This window comes from Pantherophis guttatus, chromosome 3 (assembly GCF_059756535.1).
Source record: "Pantherophis guttatus breed Tessera chromosome 3, ASM5975653v1, whole genome shotgun sequence".
NCBI lineage: Eukaryota > Metazoa > Chordata > Lepidosauria > Squamata > Colubridae > Pantherophis > Pantherophis guttatus.
In genome coordinates, this window is record NC_142065.1 from 150,837,534 (window position 1) to 150,857,096 (window position 19,563).

At 39.5% G+C, this 19,563-nt stretch overlaps 2 long non-coding RNA genes across 5 annotated transcripts in view; one reads left to right on the top strand and one right to left on the bottom strand.

The window, feature by feature from the left end:
- LOC132709167 (uncharacterized) overlaps positions 1-1,343 on the top strand; it is a 125,220-nt gene extending 123,877 nt beyond the window's left edge. The window contains exon 5 of the long non-coding RNA XR_015733295.1: positions 1,132-1,343. This is a non-coding gene — a long non-coding RNA (uncharacterized LOC132709167). The remainder of the gene's footprint in view (positions 1-1,131) is intronic.
- Positions 1,102-19,563, bottom strand: part of LOC148114871 (uncharacterized) — a 37,186-nt gene continuing 18,724 nt past the window's right edge. For 2 of the 4 annotated variants that reach the window (XR_015733288.1, XR_015733289.1), the window contains one exon: positions 1,102-1,271. This is a non-coding gene — a long non-coding RNA (uncharacterized LOC148114871). Of the gene's footprint in view, positions 1,272-7,722; positions 7,936-19,563 lie in introns of those variants that run through there. The other 2 variants (XR_015733290.1, XR_015733287.1) reach the window with 1 other exon arrangement.

The window sequence follows — 19,563 nt, forward strand, 5'->3', positions numbered from 1 at the left end:
CAATCTGTATCCTTTGTGGGAGAAAGTCTGTGTAGCCATGTATGTATGCACATGTGTATAAACATAAACATTTTGTTGGATACATTGAAAACTGTATATAAACACACTATTTCCTTCTCTGGGGGGAAAGTGGTCCCCAATTGGCATGACTAGAGATGCCAGGATCTAAATTAGAGAACTTTTATAGAATGTGCCAGATGTACCACTGAGATCAGTGTGACCCCAGAAAACTAAATAAGATGTGTGCAGTTAATATCACTGAATTGTCCTTGGTACTGGTACAGTGTTCATTGTATACATTTACATATTTACTGGTTTAGATGTGTTGTACAGTGCTCACAGTCAATAATGATTGGGGTGCCAAGTTAGTAAATAAAACTAATATCACAACTGCCAATCAAGCTTTTGCTGGCAATAAATAAATAAATAAATCCCAGAATTTCCAGCAATAGCATCTGGTAGTTTAAATATGAGCTGGGAATGCTTTTTGATTGATTGATTGATTGATTGATTGATTGATTGATTGATTAGCCTTTGGGCCATATCAAAGTGCAGAGTTCCAGAAACAACTTATTACTAAATTTGATAAAAGCAATTTAAAATGGAATTGGATAAAATACAATTTAAAATGAAATTGGAATAAAATACAATAATTTAAGATATAAATAAAATATGATAAAATTATATTTCAGTGTCACCCCTACAATCTACCCCAATCAGTCCCACATAGCAACTGGTAGTTTAAATATGATCTGGGAATGTTTTTTTCCTTTAGAACACAGGAGACTGAATCATACTAAGCCTGGATAATCCTTGTAAAGAAGCTATTGCAAGTGCAAAACAAAAATGCTTTAGGTTATCCATACTTTACGCTAGTAGAGAAATGGTGGCGAATGTGATGCAGCATGTAATGAATTCATTTCTCAGATACAAGTATGTAGCTGTTATAGCTGTAATAATCAGTTTTAACATAGGTAAAGCATAACCATCTTTCTCACATGCTTCTATGCTAGTAGACTGGAAACATGATTGCTTCTTGAAGGGGGGTGGGAATCAAAGACAACTCTTTTAAAAGAAATGGCCAGTACAAGGAGCAGATAATACAGAAGATATATAACTTTTATTTTTCAGAAATTGGAGCAATGCCTTATCTCCGGACAGATATCCAATTGCTCCAAAGACACACCAGAGCTAAGGACATGAAATATAAAACTAAATGAAGATCCACGCTAAGAACTCATTTGATCCTTATGTCTTGCTGTTCGTTATAACTGTTGAAAAGTTACAGAGAGAGAGAGAGAGATTGGAGAAAGAGACAAGAATAAACATTATGAGAAATGGCAGCTGACAGTTTTTCACAAATACATTTTATCATTTTAACTTGTCCTATGAAAAACCAAATGTGGGTGGACTCTGTCAGCAAATATGTCTTTTCTCTTTCATAAGACAAAGAAAATGCATATCTTGTTGGGGCATTTTTTAATTACATCATTTGATATATCAAAACTGTAATGTTTAACGTGTGTGTAAAAATAATAAAGTGAAGGTTTAGATTAATCAATTGATTATTAAGAGGGAAGAGTGTTCCTGAATGAATGAACCATTCATTCACTGTCATTCAATGAACCATTAACATGTTTTTTTTTTTTAAAAAAGATTTTCCTTTATTTCATCTGGTGTGATAATCACCGGCCGCGTGGGTGATTATGGGAGCATCATGGCGCTCCCATGTAACACGTCTCCTGCGGAAGCTGCACTGGCTTCCGGTGGTCCTCGGGGTGCGATTCAAGGTGTTGGTGACCACCTTTAGAGTGCTCCATGGCTTAAGACCTGGGTACCTACAAGACCACCTTCTGCCACCGAGAGCCTCCCACCGGCCAGTATGCTCCCACAGAGAGGGGCTCCTCAGGGTGCCGTCAGTCAAACAATGTCAACTGGCGGCCCCAGGGGGAGAGCTTTCTCTGTGGGAGCACCTGCACTCTGGAACGAGCTCCCCCCGGAGATACAGAGGATTCCGGATTTACGTATTTTCTCCTGGGCCCTCAAGACTTTTTTATTTCAACAAGCCGGGCTGGTCTAACTTCTCCAATTGCTTAATTTTAAAAGGGGTATTTTAATTGTTGGGTCAAAATTGTTTAATATGTTTTTTAAACTGTTCTTAAACTTTTGTATTCTGTGTGTTTACCTTTGGCTGTTCACTGCCCTGAGTCCTTCGGGAGAAGGGTGGTATATAAATTTAAATAAATAAATAAATAAATAAATAAATAAATAAATAAATAATAAATAATAAATAATAAATAATAAATAATATAGTTGGTATATATAAACCATTTAGAAACTTAGAAATTGCATCTGATTTCTAGACTTAATTCACGCACCAAACATAGCAATACCTGTGTTGACTAGGTCTGTATGCATCCAGCCATTATGGGTTATAAATTATGATTTATGCCTTACTGCATTGTATGAAACCAACAATTGTGGTGTATTCAGTATATTAGGTCATAGCAGTTAAGTCTAGTGGTTATGGCACCAGGCTGTAAACGGAGTTTTTCCTGCCTTAGCCATGGAACCAGCCGGGTGTTTTGGGGCCAGTCACTCTCTCTCAGCCCAACCCACCTCACAAGGTTGTCGTTGTGGGGAAAACAGGAGGAAGGTATGTTGGATATGTTCGCCATCTTGAGCTATTTGTAAAAATAATAAGAGGAGAGGGAAGTATCTGAATTTTGATCACATGACCATAGGGATGCTGCAAAGTGTGAAAAACGATCATAGGTCACTTTTTTCAGTGCCGTTATAACGTTGAATGGTTACTAAATGAACTGTTGTAAATGGAGGACTATTTGTTTTTGATGTTGAAGTCTATTCATAGGTAAAGCATTGCATTGCATTCACAAAGCCAGGCAATGCTCAACTCCCAGCAAAGATAAATCCATTCTCAGGGTTCTATTATATTACTAAAGTCATGCTGTATTTTAATCACTCTTGGTTTACAGACTGTTACTTATAGTTTTAAAAAACTCTCCTGCAGTTATTGGCAGCTGAGTACCTGGCACTGTCATAGCATGTCCTTTCACACACCAGTGTTGGTACTTCATGCACACCAACTTGGAAGAGATGTGGTTTCCATGCAACGTTTTCCATACAGCAGTCAGTTCTTGGCAAAAACAATCCACAGTGGCTTTAGGTAAGTCACAATTCTTCCCTTGGGTTCAAAATCTTAGGAGCATTGATACCTTGTTTACCTCAGCAGGGAATATTGTTTGTAAGACGGTTGTTCCAGAGATGTTTTCTGAATAAAATAAAACCTTTAAGAGAAGCTCTTCAAATACTTTTCTTTTAAAAAAAAATGTTTGGGCATTATTTCAGTTTGCTATATAAATCTGAAGTGAGCTTGCTCAATGGCTTTGGATTTTTCCAGGACAGATGAAGTTCATTTTCTCTATAGAATAGCATAGAAGGAACTAAAGGAACTCTCTGCATACAGTTTTCTCATTAGCATCTGCTATCATCAAGCTATCTTTGTTGTGCTGAAAACATAGAAATTCAGGCCTGTGGTATTTACCTAGGGCCATGATGGCGAACCTATGACATGTGCCAAAGGTGGCAAGCAGCGCCCTATCTGATGGCACGCGAGCCATCGCCCCAGTTCAGCTCCTGCTGCGCATGTGCACGTGCCTCCTGCTGTCCAGTTGGTCTTTGGGTCTCGCCATGCATGCAGGGTGGCACGCGCGCATATAGGGGGTGGGGTTGCACACACATGTGGGGGGTCGTGGCGCATGCGCAAGGACCACGCACGCATTATATTTTGGGGGTTTAGGTGCTTGCATGCACATTCACATATGCACATACTTTGGGCACTCGGTCTGGAAAAGGTTAGCCATCACTGACCTAGGGAGAAATGGGAAGACAAATAGTCGTTTCTCTTGAACTCTTCTTTAGTGAGGATAAGGAATGATGCATTTATTTGATTCAAGTAACTATAAATATTTCTTCTGAATTCGAAAAAGAGAAATTGTGAACCACTTAAAAAAAAATAATCATTGCTGACTAAGTCTAAGTAATTCTTTCCTCCAGCCCTTCTATAATTGGATTTTTGTAGTTTAACAAAAGTGCATTATTCTTCCACCTGTCTCCAACACTGGACATTTCCAACAAACAACATCCTGTACTTATATATAAAAAAAAACTTAAACCCTTCAGTCTTCCCAGTAAGCCATTTCCAATATGACCCACAGAACTCTACCTGGAGAGACTGAAAGCAAAAAAAAAACACAACTCAAATGCACCAGGGATAATTCTTTCAATATTTCTAAGATATTGCAGAATGGGAGGAGTGGTGGCCGTAATCAGTATCTAGAGAAATACCTTAGCTGAGTAGCATTCTCCTGTGAAAAAAAGATCTTGGCCACCATTTTGTGGATGCCTATCTTCCCTTCTTCTAAAACATCCTGCTCCAATCCTGCCTTCCTTGTCCCTCAGCCTTTGTCCAACCAAGGTCAAACAGGAGGATTTGGGTGCACAGGACATAAATTTAACTCCAGGCAGGAATTTCTAATCAGCCCTTTTGTTATAAACCAGCAACAATTAGCAGCAATGAATAACATAGCCATTCAAAGTGGCTACAGGTCAACCAATATAGTGGTGCTACTGCTTGGACATCCCTAACTTTGGCTGTGCTACTAGAGCAGGGGAGCCTCCAAACTTGGTAACTATAAGACTTTTGGACTTCAACTCCCAGAATTCCTTAGCCAGCCATGTAACAGTAAGGTAGAATTCCCTGGCTTCCTCAGTTGGGGACTTTTTCCGACATGGGATGGAAGAAACAGATGAAGCATGTCTGGCTGGAGAACTCTGAGAGTTGAAGTTTACAAGTCTTAAAATTGCCAAGTTTGGAGACTCCTGCGCCAGAGAAAAAAGCCAGCCGCACCTGTTTCTTCCCCCCCCTGTCAGACAGAATCCCCAACCGAGGAAGCCAGGGAATTCTACCTTACTGTTAACCTGCCAACCAAAGCAGATACCGTACTTATTATGCTATTTTTAATATTCACAAGATTTGATTCAAAGTTTTTTCTATAGGACAATGAAGATACTTTATACTTTGTGGGGGGAAAAAAAGTATTTCCCAATTCCCAAAGCCATTCCCCAGAAAGGCGTGAAACATTGTCCGCTTCCCAAATTTGTTGGATTTCAGTTCTCATGGCCAGCAAAAATTACTACCTAAAGATCAAAACAGATGGAAAATCATCTCCAACCAGGTTGGAAGAAAATTGTATTAAAATGTCTGTTTCTTTACAATGTTTTTCATGCATGGCAAAGCTGCATTATGGAGGAGCGTGCTGACAAAATACACTTTAATGTCCTCCTCTTGATGCAAATGTCAAGCCTGATTGGTGAGCACATTATGTACGCACTACGGTACATGTTAAGGCTGACATCCTCCCAGGCCAGCTGCTTTCATCCCTTCACTGGAAAAAAAAAAAAGGCCAAATTCCATAAAGCTTAATACTTCCTTCAGGTAAAACCCCCAAACCTAAAATGTGGCATTTCCATTGCTTCTATTCAATTTTTAAACAAATTATTATTGCTTTTCTTGTTGTGTTCCTGTTGTAAAACTCAAGTGTTGATCAAGACGAAGGGCTTGGCAGCCTTCCCACAACTCTCAGCATGTGGGAATAGCAAGTAACAAAGTGTTAACACCTGCCAACTGTTGGTTAGGTGTAAATATCTTTGTTAACAACAAACACTGCTGCTGGCAGTCATTGGAGCAAAGCAGCAAATCTGTTCCCTTCTCCAATCTGGGAAACACTAAAGGATGACAACAGAAAGCTATCTAATTGCTCGATTAAGATGTCTCAGTCGGAAGAACTGTTGATCTAGAACAGTGCATCACTAACATTCACTTCTCTCGTGGTTACGCCGAATTGTTAGAGGGCCAGCTACATTGCTGACATCTCTGAAGTCCTAGCACCCTTCTGCTGAAGTTGCAGGGATGGTTTTTATTTATTTATTTTTGTACAAAATCAAGTGCATGATACAGCACTGATCCTGATGGGACAAAAAATAGGAGAAACATTATGTTGGCAATTGAAATGGCAAAATAAAATAAACACGGGCAATGTCTGGCATGAGTAACATCTGGAAGTGTAAAGACATCGGCCTCATAACCAAGTGCAGATTAGTTAATGCAATAATTTCTCCAATTGCTACTTATGGCTACGAAACTTGGACTCTGAAAAAGGCAGATAGGGGAAAAGTGGATGCCCTTGAATTGTGGTATGACGCATCCCTTGGACTGCAAAAATACCAAAGAAGTCCTAGACTGAACTTCACCCAAAATATTACTTGAAGCCAAGATCGCCACCAAATGGAGGCCGTCCTACTTTGGTCCTGTCATGACAGCTGACTCACTCAAAAAGTCAATCATGCTGGGAGTGATCAGCGGGAAAGGAGAAGGGGCCAACCTGGAATCCACTGGCTGGACACTATAAAGCAGGAGTCTCCAACCTTGGCAACTTTAAGACTTGTGGACTTCAACTCCTTGAATTAAAGTTGCCAAGGTTGGAGACCCCTGCTATAAAGGATGACTGCAGGATGACTATGGGGCATCTGAAGAAGGTGGTGCGAGACAGAGGAACATGGAAAGTGGTGATCCATAGAGTGGTTGAGGGACAGAAATGACTGAATGGCTGACAACAACGACAACAAGTGTTCAATGATTCCTTCAACTGTAATCCTTATAAAGCTCTTCTCTGTCTACAACTTTGGGACGTCTTGGCAATATTAAAGCCCACCCCCCTTTTTTTCCAGCCTGAAATATGAATTTAAGATAGTGTTCATTCTTTGATTATGATTAATGCATATACTAAAAGAAGCGTTCATGACAAGCTACTTGCCACCAAGTAGTTTCCTAGCATCGATATTTCAATTTTATGGACTCTGTTAAGGATAGCAGCATAGATACAGAGAAGAAACTATAAGAACAGGGAGACAAGAGGGAGCAATTTTAATATAATTCCCAATGTTTAGCAATGTCTGAATGGAGACACTCACTCTTTCTTGATAGCCATTAGGCTCCTAATCTTATCCATCAGGTGACTAATGAAGATTTATCTTTTCTCCCAGGCCTTATCTCTGGGCAAAATCTCCACTGTTTATGAAGCAGTAGCCATAAGCCCATTTTGTCCCCAAAACATACAGAAATGTTATCTGTGTAAAAGTGAATTCAGTTCAGTATTTCACATCTCAAAGAAAGATGGCACTGCCTCCTGCATGAAATCAGAATCATTCCAGTCAATTCTGAGACTGTTAGGCTACACTATAAAGAACTGGTGGAGTACTGATGAGCTGTTGAACTACCCAGTTTGTGGTCCACCCTCAGCCATGGAAGTTCATTGTGTGTTTTGGGGTCAGTCACTGTATCTAAGCCCAAAACATCTCATAGCATGTTGCTGGGAAGGGAGAGAAGGGAAGTGGAAGGAGAGAGCATATATGCATTACTTTGAACTCCTGAATAAAAGTCAGGTATATCGCAAATAAATAAATAACAAATAAATAAATAATAAAGCGGATACAAGGTAGTTTCCTACATAGAGAACTCTATGGTCACGTTCTTCCATTATTTTTTCCGCTGAGTTGGAACTTGTGAATCAGCTTCTAGATGTTGCCCGTTTTCAGCTACTACTTCACAGTTCTTTCACAAACAAATGAACTGTGCTTTTTGAATAATTCTGAAATATGAAGAAAAAAACACATTGCTCTCCTCAAGGACCTGTCTCATTTTGCAAAGATTTCTTGCAAACACTTGTAAAACCTCCAAAGAGAGATGAGTACTCAGAGAAAACTGTCAAAACACCAGCAGTTTGGACTGTTCTTCCATTTCCTTTTGTGAAAGAGTAGAAATAACTGGCAAAAGTTGTCTGTCTACCATTTCACCTGCAGAAATACAAAGAATGTAAAAAAATGTGGATTACTTACTAGTGTCCTATGTGTTAATCCTCTCAAAGGAGTTCCATTTTTATTTCGAAAGAAAGACACCAAGCAAGTGAGACCGGTTTATGTGTATATTACAAATTTCAACTGGCAAAAATAACAATATTTAAGCTTCAAACTACTATGGAGAGGGAGGAGGATTATGGAAGTCCTTATTGTCACTGATGCTCTTATGCGGTATGTCTTTAAGTACTGAACTAGAAGTGCCAACTTTTTTTTTCTGTCTGTATCTGTGGTAACTTTCCTAGCATCACTTGGTAAAAAAATGGCTGCCATTAGAAATTGCTTAGCTAACTTGCAACATTTTCAATCTAAGCTTCCATGCACTCATTTTGGTACTGGAGACTGAAAAGAATGAGTCTTCTATAGATACATGTTACTGTACACATAATATAGATGTGAGAGTATCTGAGATGCCTCTTCATAATGTTTTGACAACATCTGTACTACTATAACAACCATTTTGACTCAATATTTCATTTGGCTGCTTTCACAGCTGAAACACAGGTCTTCTCCAGAGCATATTCTCAACCTTTGGAGATATAGATGAGGAGAACTCTGGAGAAGGTAAATTATTCCCCTTTCAGGGGATAAAACTTCAGCAGAACATCCATCTCCTGAGCCTTGCAAAGATTAAGCATTAAGTCTTCAAAAATTTAGACAGCTGCTTCAAGGAGTACAGAGCTGATCACAATAAAGTGTTTGGCTGCATAGGCCAAATTTCTACCTTGAAATGTAAGATTAGTTTGGTTATAAAATATTATAGCAATAGAGCTATTTTGTTATCCTAAGAGGACTCTCCCCCTTTAAATGACATCACCCAATATTATTTTCTTTTTAAAATTCATTGGTTAAGCATTTACATAAAATAAAAAAATCTAAAGGAAAAGGAACTAAAGTTATGAAAAAAAATGACTTCCAACCTTATTTTCAATAATTACGATCTTATTTTTTATTTAATTAATTTATTAATTTTTAATCCCACATTTAGTACAAATAATTTAACCATACATATTCTTTCATCTGCCTCCTTTTTCCCACATCAACAATCATGTGAGGTGAATTGGGCTGAGAGAGTCAGCCAGTTGGCTTTCATATCTAAGGCAGGACTAGAATTTACAGTCTCTGGTTTGTAGGCCAGCACCTTAACCACTATGCCAAACTGGCTCTCTAATAATCCCTCCTTCCTCTTAGATGCTACACAAGTCCCTTACTCAACGTCTGTTGATGAAGTTTCTCAATCATCCAAGTAAAGTGTCTATGGAGATTCTCAGTCATCCAGCTCATGGTTGTCCCAAAGGTGCTTTTTCAAGAGGCAACTAGACTTGTCTTGTTTTTCGTAAAGACATTTCACTTCTCATCCAAGGAAGCTTCTTCAGCTCTGAAGAAGTTTTTTGGATGAGAAGCGAAACGTCTTCAAAGAAAAACAAGACAAGTCCAGTTGCCTCTTGAAAAAGCACCTTTGGTGCCATCCAGGTAGAGTTGTCTGAAGGTTGTCTGAAATTGTCTGAAGGTTGAATCATTGCAACTGGATTAATTTTTTGTTAAGAAAATAAAATAAAAATTAAACAAAAAAATAATCCAGTTGCAATGATTCAACCTTCAGACAATTTCAGACAACCTTCAGACCAGTGGTGAAATGCGACCGGATCTATCCTGCTCGCACGAGGAGGTAGGGCCAGCTGCAGAAGGCTCCGCCCACCCACTGGGACATCATCACGTCTCGTTTTTGACCCACTGGCTCATACCAGAAGAGGCGCGAGGGCTCACATTTCCAATCCAGTAGTGAAGGTAAGTGCATTTTACCCCTGCTTCAGACTTACTCAACATCCTTTTCTGGATGTTTCTTGGCTGGAATAGCAGGGATTTGGAGGGTTTCTTATCTCTTACAGGAGAAGCACTCAAAAATAACACATGTTGCAATCATCCATGGATCTATATTGTGTGATTTTTCTCTTTAAGAGACAGCCATTGCTGCTGCTGCTGCTTCTATATGCCTTTTCCTCTTGCCTTCAGATATCCTTCCTTACCTCTCATCACAGTGTCCTCCTTAATCACCACTATTAGGCACCTTAATTATTGTAATTTCTTTGTTAAGAAGTTAATTAGATTTTCCATATTTCTGAGTACAATTAAGAAAAATAAGTTGATTTGAAAGCACCGTGGGACTTGTTGCCCACAATAATTGCAACTCAACATTCTATTTCATGTCCTTATACTGTGAACATAAATGATTTCTTTATTGAAGAAGGGATGGAATGCAAGATATTGTGATTATCAAATTGTCCACATGTTGGGGCTACAGCTCCCCGATTTCGTAGCCAGCACTTCCTTTGATCATGCTGGTTGAAAATTCTAGGAAATATATGTGGAGGTGACCACATAGTTAGTTTTGCCATTATGGTGATCCAAAAATTAAGATGTGTTATTTTTCTATTTTTTTTTTTAGTATTCTGGATATTGTTCATAACCCAAATGGTTTAATTTGGAGAATCAGTAATAACTTAAGATGCTTTCTTTTCAAAAGTCAATGCACCTCATTAAATTTCTTACATTTACTGCACAGATTAATATGTCTCAGAAGAGAAGTTTTTAGACATGTTGTGGAAATAGCTTGAATTTGTGCAATATGTGCTATGGTGTGGTTTTCATGCTTATTATTTTCTATACTTTTGTCTACTCTTGAAGATTTCAATCCTATCCCATTTCCTTGGGAGTAAGTGTCCCTAGATTCAGTGCAACTCAAATGTGAGTAGACCGGTTTAACTAATGAATTGAACACTTGTTTAGCTATAGTTTCATTGATGTTAAATGCTCTCTTTAGACTTCTTGTTTGTTTTGCCCTCTTGCAATAAACATAACTGCACTTCAGTCAAATAAGATGGCGACCTTTATATTCAGTAACAGCAGAAAGTAATAGGCTGAAAACTTGACACATCGCTATTAAATAACTACAAAATACAGTTCTACAGGCTTTATAAATTTTTCATATGTTTTCCAATGTCATCAGAGAGATTTTTCTAAAGTGTTACTCAGTGTATTAATTTAATTACAAGGACACTGATCCAAAGAGATATGAAGGGAGCAGTGTGCAGTCTGTGTATTGTTGTGTGTTGCTTGCTTGCCACCCAGCAGATGGTTCATGATGTTAGTTTTAGCCCTTTGGCAGATTTAGGTCCCTTTATGTACCTCAACTAATATAGAGTTTTGGGTTTACTTTCCACCACTTCCCTTCGCCCCCAATCCTCTAGGGAAATTGTGAATATTTATAGTAATGTATTGTTTTTGGTATACTGTTATTTTTATTAGTGGATATTTTTTGTAAGAAAAATGTCCGTATTTACCTTGACCTATAATGTCCTCAACAGCTTGGGCCCAACATACTTAAGAGCTTTCCTCCTCCCCTATATCCCATTACAACTCTGAAGATCAACTGAGAATGCCTTCTTGATTATACCATCTGTGCACCCCATTTGTACACAAGAACACATAAAGAGGCATTTTGGATATTACCCTACAATTGCAGAATTTCCTTTCCTTTAGAGACTTATAAAAACTGAAGCCAATGCAATATTTTGACATCCTTGAAGATGTTTTCTTTTTCCTTTTTATATATATATAAAAGAATATTGGCAGATTTTTGATAGTTATGGCTGATCTTTAAGGGTAATAGGGCTTGAATAGATATCCAAATGTGAAGTTTAATATAAGAACATGTTTTCTTGAATCAGGATATGTCCCCATAGTCTAGTATTCTGTTCGCAACAGTAACTAGTTCATTAAAATTTAAACTATTTCAGGAATGCTGTTGAGAAAGGGGAAATTAGAAATGTAATGCTGGTGATAAAAGCAAAAAAAAAAACTCAAACCAAACTGAAGAATAACTAATGAAATTGGAATCTTATAATAGATCAAAAATACCCCTTATCGCCATTTAAGTTACAAGCCTTAGCCATTGGTTAAAATACTCTGATGTCATAATGAGTTAGCGCATATTCTAAATGTAATAAGAAAAGATGCCGATAATTCACTGACAATGTAGATTTTGCTCACAAAATATCTGTTTTGAAATGAGAACATTTTTCCCCAATAGCCCCAGTTGTGGGGGCAATAAGCTGACTTTGTATAAATATACAAAAGTATGAAGGCTATTGCTTAACGCATTGTAAGCCGCCCTGAGTCTCCGGAGAAGGGCAGCATATAAATCAAATTAAATAATAAAAAAAAAAGGAAGAGCATTTATAGAAATGGGGAAAATCAGAACCACTGTTAATTATTAAAGTGTCATGGGAGAATGAATTATCATGAACAGAACAGGCCAATGGGATAACTAGTAACAAATGAAAGTTTAAGGGAAAAACTGACAAGAGGGAGGAACAAGCAAAATGAAAAGAAAAGGAGGTGGCACCAAACCAATATATATCATTAATATGAACTGGCTGGGGACAGAAATAAAGAACTGGATTAATGTGCATTCCTCCAATCCTTGAATCAGCCCAAAAATATACTGGCATAATTTATGCCAAGCTCAGATCTGCCTCAATAAAATGCAAACTGTTTTTGTCCTTGGGGAAAACTATTGATAGATTTCCCCCTAGCTTTATTTACTCTCAAACCCAATGTCAACAACTTACTTGAAACATTACCCCCAGTTCTCAGGAAAGTATGGCAGGGTGGGCTGCCAAAAGGGTGAGTGGAAGCCTAGGATGGAGACTGTAGTCACTTTTCAAATTGCCCAAATGATAGTTACCATGTAGAGAAGTTCTGTGTTGATGATAATGAAGAAGATAATGATGATATCCATTCAGTCATGTCCGACTGTTGGCAAATATATAGACCAGATCTCTCCATGTTGTACTACTTTTTTGAGTTGTTCTATGCGCTGGCTGGTGTTAACTTTGATGGTATCCAACCACTGTGTTCTTTGGCGGGTTGGTTTTCTCTTACCACTAACTTTTCCAAACATGCCATATTGTTCGGAGTATAAGACGCACCGGAGTATAAGACGCACCTACCTTTTTTTGGTGAGGAAAAGAAGAAGAAGAAATCTCCCTCTGTCTCTGCCTCTGAGAAATTTTGCTTCATAACAGCAAACAGCCTGCTTTACTTTCATTTTCATTTTCAGTATAGCTTGATTAGCACAAGGAAAAAAAAAATCTGCTCCAGCAATTTGCCTCTTTGTAGCAAGCAGCAGAGCCCTGTGCAAAACAGCTGAGAGCAAATCAGCTGAGAGTCGGGAGGCCAATCCATTCAACTTGTGCTAATTAGGCTGTGGTGAAGCTGAAAGGAGCTGTTTTTTTCTTGCTGTTTGCTTGCAAGGAGGTAACTGCTGCGAGGCAGAGGCCAAAGGGTGGGGGCCAGTGGGTGGGCGGGGCTACATTCAGTGTATACGATGCACCTAAATTTTCACCTCCTTTTGGGGGGGGGAAGGTGCGTCTTATACTCCGAAAAATATAGTAATTGCTTTCTCCAGTGAATTCCCCCACATGACATGACCAAATAAGTGAGATACAATTTTGTGATTTTGCCTTCTAGTGACATGTCTGATGTTCTGCTCTTCATGTCAGTAACCTGTCACTAAGGTTCTTTCTGAACCTTGGCCTCTTGATCTTTTGGAAGACCAGTAACCCATCTCCAAAATGAGGCAGCTGATAGATCACTGCAGAATGACACTGGAAGGCGCTTCTCAACTTATTGAGAACACGCTGTCTTACTTCATCCAGCTCATATGTCCATTAGGCTCTTTTTTGGCCAGAGGTCTTCCTGAACACTGGTAGAATGATAAAGAGAAACTGGCAGAATCTCTTACCAATTTTTATCCCAGCTCACAAATATTCCTTATCGGTAAATGCTGCAAAACCTTTTAATGTGTTCCTTTGGAACAGAACCAGGAATCCATCTCTTTCCTGGGAAGTTAGTTTTAGTTTTACAAATAAGCGTTTTGAAAGATGACTGAACACATATTTTATAATTGGTCTAGTAGTCATCCAGAGGATCAGGGATGAAATGCTCCCGGTTTGGACCGGATCGCCCGATCCGATAGCGATGGCAGCAGGTGGTTCGGAGAACCGGTAGCAAAAATCCCTGCACCCCCCCCACCACCACCACCATGCCCAGCTGAGCCACAGGATCATCAGAGGCTTTTTTTTTTTACTTTTAAAAGCATTTTTTCTACATCCTCTTCTGACGAAAAAATGCTTTTAAAAGTAAAAAAAAAAAAGCCTCTGATGATCGCGTGGCTCAGCTGGGATAGTCAGAGGCTTTTCAAAGCATTTTTTTCTGCAACCTCTTGGCCGAAGAGGTGGTAAAAAAAATGCTTTGAAAAGTCTCTGACGATCCCAGCTGAGTTGCCTGATCGGCAGAGGCTTTTCAAAGCATTAGAAAAAATGCTTTGAAAAGTTAAAAAAAAAAAAGTTGGCCACGCCCACCCAGTCACATTACCCCCCACCAAGCCACGCCCACAGAACCAGTAGTAACGAATTTTACATTTCACCCCTGCAGAGGACTGATATGCCAGCGTACATAAAAAGCAGGGGTGAAATCCAAAGTCCTTTCCAATTCTATTATTCTGTTGTTATTCTGTTATAGTTATTCTGCTATTCTGTTATTCTATTATTCTATTATTTCGTTATATAGGCAGCTGCCTATTTAATTCTGCAGTTCAAGCCAAAATGGCTATGGAAGAGAGAATACAGTGACCATAAGGAGGGGCGTGTCCACAGCAGCCTCAACTGGCCAATAGGAGCTCAGTGAAATCCAGCCCTTGACCACGCCATTTCCATATCATGAATCAAGCACTGACGATCGTTCATTCTCCACCACAGTCTGTGGAAAAGACTGAAAGTGTTGAAAACGGAACAGCTGAGAGCAAATTTAAGCCGCTTCTATGGAAGGTCGGGATGAGACAGAACGAACTCCACTGTCGCATAATCTTAGCACTAAACACAATATAACTTTCCTTAGTCAATAATACAGCTTCCCTCTGCCTCCCCATTTTTAGAATTGTGAATGGGGGGAAAAAACCCATATAAAAGGGCAATCATGTTGAAAATGTGCTTACAGCTAGGAAATTAGCATTCATAAAGAACAGGATCAGAGGCCTGTACATTTTAGAAAGGATATATTACGTGATTTTCTGTTACAAACTTCACATATGGGGGGCACAGAGGGGGAACCGGGGCCTCTGCAGATGCTAGCCATTTTGCTCGGCAGCTACTGGTAGGTCACAGGCTCTCCTCCTTAAATTACGGCAACGGAAAAAGGTGGAAATGAAAATAGATTATCTTTTGCTGATAATTTTAAATGCATCTACAACACATTTCCTCCCTTCACAGACTGGAATATTAACCTATTAACACGAGCAGCAAAATAAATGAGATTTTTTTTTCTTTTTTTACCGATCTGTGAATCCCTTTTTCAATAGCAGAGCAGCCGAAGAAAGGTGTAACTGGCAGAAAGTAGGGTGAGAAACATCAGCATAAGAGAAGAATTAATGAAAGAGAAGGCGACTTTGAAAAGGACAGAGGCGGCCTCGGTGAAGTAGAGGCTCTGTAAAATAACGCTTGTGACTTTTGACAGCTATGGCCCTGGGAGACGGCAAAGAGGTTGAAGGAGGGAGAGGAAAGCAGGGCTGGATTCTATGCAGCGATTTGAACAATCAGCCGCATATTTTATTATTAGACAGAAATATGGCAAGGGGAAAAAACAAAAACTTAAAAATAAATTTTGGGAGAATGGGCACAGCTGTGGAAGCCGAAGCCAGTTCTCAAGGAAGCAAGCAATCTGCAGGCCGAGAAGCAGGCCCAACATGCCACAAAGCTTGTCTGAGCTATAATTCGAAGATCCATGTATATACATACTAATGCTCTAATGCTGGATCGTTCATAGTCTCATGTCAGCTGTTTGCATTGTTTCCGAAAGACCACGTAAAGCTGGCTCTTTAGCGGAAAGCAACTCTCTGTAATTTGGAGTCCTTTTCAATGGACCCCACGGGAGTACAGCTGGCAACAAAACCACAACTTTGCAAAGTTAAACACCCGCTGATTTCGGGTGAAGTCCAAATCCTCATGACACCGAATCCAATAACCCCAGTCAGTGGGCCTGGTACCTAACCCTGGTTTACCCACCCTGCCGTTCTCAAGCTCGGGTAGGTTACTGGACATGCCCTGAAGAATTTTATGGGAGACTATAAAGGAAGTCATTTTTCTTGTAAAAGCCTCCCTAGCGAGGCTCTTAACATAAGTAATTTCATTATAATTTTGGCCAGTGCCTTTTCAGAAACACTGGCAGGCGGTTGTCACACAGCTATTATGGGGAAACCATACTGTGAAGTGAAAAGCTTTTCCCGCCCTCTGGGACAAGCAGCACAGATCAGCCTAGTTTATTCGCTGTGGGAGATTTCGAAAAGCAGGAGGGAGGAAAAGCTTTGCTCGCATGCCTCTCTCTCTCTCTCTCTCTCTCTCTCTCTCTCTCTCTCTCTCTCTCTCTCTCTCTCTCTCTCTCTCTCTCTCTGTGTGTGTGTGTGTGTGTGTGTGTGTGTATGCATGTGCGTGCACATACACACACCTCTCAACCATTTTGTAAGCATTCCAGAAAAAAGGTAGCTCTGCGTGCAATGCAGTTTGCAAACAATGAACATCTTTTGTGTTCGGTGTTGGCAGAGCAATCGATTCTAGTTAGAGACTGGAGCCGTGCCATCCCCAAAGCCGTATGTCTTTTCCGTTCTGAAAAGTATAGTAACGAAGAGCTTCCAATGGGGCTTTGCTATTATTATATAAAGACTGGGATTTCATTCAGCCTTTCTCCCCCTTTCCTTTCATGTTGCAAAATACAACATAGAAGCCATCATTTCACAATATGAGGCAATAATGTAACTCATTGGTTGGGCCTCACAACCAATGCTGTTTGTCTGTTTAACAGTGGTACCTTGTCTTTGGGTTTGTTTGTTTGTTCATTTGTGAACAAGAGTCTCTTCTTCCATCTTATTAGGTAGGACATTTTGACCAAGGGAAACCTGCACTTTTTTTACATCTCCAGATCCACCTATCAGCATCTACAGCCATGGATTCTGGATCAGGCAGACCTCGAAAGAGTCACTCATGCCTACATTATCTCACAGCTTGGCTATTGCAAGGCACTCTACATGAGGCTGTCCTTGGAAGTTTTAACTGGCCCATGTGAGTCCCCTGCCTTGTCAGCTTCTCAGGTTATCAGTGTGCCTCCAGGCATGATTCAGAGTGCTGTTTATCACCCGTAGAGCCCAAAGTGACATCAATCTTGATAATTTGAGGGATTATCATCTATCTGCCTTGGTTTCTGCCTGATCAGTACAATTTAACAGTCCCTTCTTGCGACTGTGCCTTCTCTGTCCTAGCATCTGCCCTCTGGAATGAGGTTCCTCCTGAAATCCATGGGGCTCCCACCCTGATGGCATTCAGGGAGTCCTTATGACCTGGCTGTTCTCCCAGGCCTTGAAGTATCCCTTAGAGGTGTTTAATATACACTGTATATGGAAGTAGGTTGGCCAGATTTTCCATTTTGTTTATTTTATTGTATTTGTATTTACTTGATTGTATTACTACTCTTTCCCCCCCCTCTTTATATTGTGAGCTGCTCACAATCAAAATATATAACCACCCAATGCCTGGGGTTGATGATTTTGTAACGACTGTATATTTATTTTAAATTGATTTATTCTAAGATTATCAAGGCTGCATTTGAGGGCAAAACCTTCCCAAGGCAGTCTGCGTAAGAAGAATAAATATAGTAAAACAATATTCAAGAGAAAGTGCTATCAAATATAAAATACTACCTGACAAATTAAAACCCTTACTTCTCTTACAAAATTCAAGATTTATTTATTTGTTATATTTATCACTTTTCCCCAGTTTTATCTTATTGTGCTGCCATTATCTTATTCCATGGTGTCTCCTCTCTGCCCATAATGCCAGAACTTTCCTCATTCCTTCTCTCTATATCATTATTAATGCAACTATTAAGGTTGCTATTTCTGGAGGACACGAGCCAATTGAGGTGTGGAGAATTTAAAAACGGTGAGAAACATCAAACAGAAAGCTATGAAAACACAGATGAAAGATTCCTGATAAGAGACTTTACCCTTCTATTATTCAGTAGGAAATTTGTGATCTTCTAAATCAGGGGTGGGAACTGTGGCCCCTTTATAACCTGTGGACTTCAGCTCCCAGAATTCCTGAGCCAGCCATACTGGTTCAGGAATTCTGGGAGTTGAAGTCCACATGTCATAAAGGGGCCACAGTTGCAGATCCCACACCCCAGTTCTAAATGGTATTGACGTACAGCTTTTTCATCATTGGCCATTTTGTCTGCTGGCAGTTGTAATTTGGCTCGGTCTCTATAGAAATATAGATTTATATGTCCTTTGCCAAAAATAGCCATGCTGTATGTTAATTAGTATGTTTTTCTCGCAAAACAGTATGCCCTAAGTGTGTAAGCATTATAGCTGCATAAAATGAGATCTATTAAAATGTAGGATACTTTATTGAGCTGCACCCTACATTGTGAAACTATTTGCTTGCTTGCAATCATATAATACGATTTAAAACATCAAGGATTTATTTTTATCCTATTTCCCTAGGGGGACAAAAAAAACTACCAGGCATCACAGGACTCTGTTGAATAAAATTACTGTTAAGGCTGATCCTCCCCTTCTCCCTCTTCTTCTGTCTTTTACTGATGAAAGAAACCATTAGTCGTGCCATATCAATAACTTTCTCAGTTTGGAAATTTGCTCACATAATTATTCTAGCTAGTATCATTACAACAAGCCTACATTATATGATAAGAGGCTTTGGTCTAATTGGCATTGGAAGCATCAGGAGGTTGGATGTTTTTTCACAGGTTAGGCTCGAGTCCCTAGAGGGGGACTTTTCATCTCACAAAAGAGGCTTTCCTGTTACTCATTGCAATGTGTAAATCAAATTCTCTGTAACGGCTGTTTTCATGAGTTGCCTGTGACCTGGAAATAAATCTCTGATGTATTATCCCACAGTTTGGATTCCTCTTGGGAACTCAAACGGTTCACGAGAAATAATTGAATACTTATGTGGAAGATGAAATTAGTGAACTACTTTGGTGAAATAGATGGAGATTAAAAGAAGCAAATCTTTGTCACATTTTATGGTGGGAAAATAATCCAACACAATAGATTATTCAGAGCATTGGAAAGCTTTGATAAATTTACTATTGTAGACTGCAATTACAAAATTTTAAGCATAGCTGCCAATTGTTTGGGTGAAAATATATAAAAACACCTAGTTGTTCTTTCTCTCTCTCAACCTCAACTTTAAGCCTTGTCTGACACATAAGAAAAGACATGTCCACCACAGTGAGTGAGTTCCACTTACCTTCGCTACCACTTCGGAACTGTGAGTGCATGCATGACGCTTCTGCGCATGTGCACCATGTCTGTGATAATGTCCAGGCGGGTGGGTGGAGCCTCCCGCTGCCGCCACTACCTATTCGCCCGAACTGGGGCGAACCGGTAGAAACCCACCACTGGTCCACCCCAAAAGTTTACTGGACCTGTCCAAG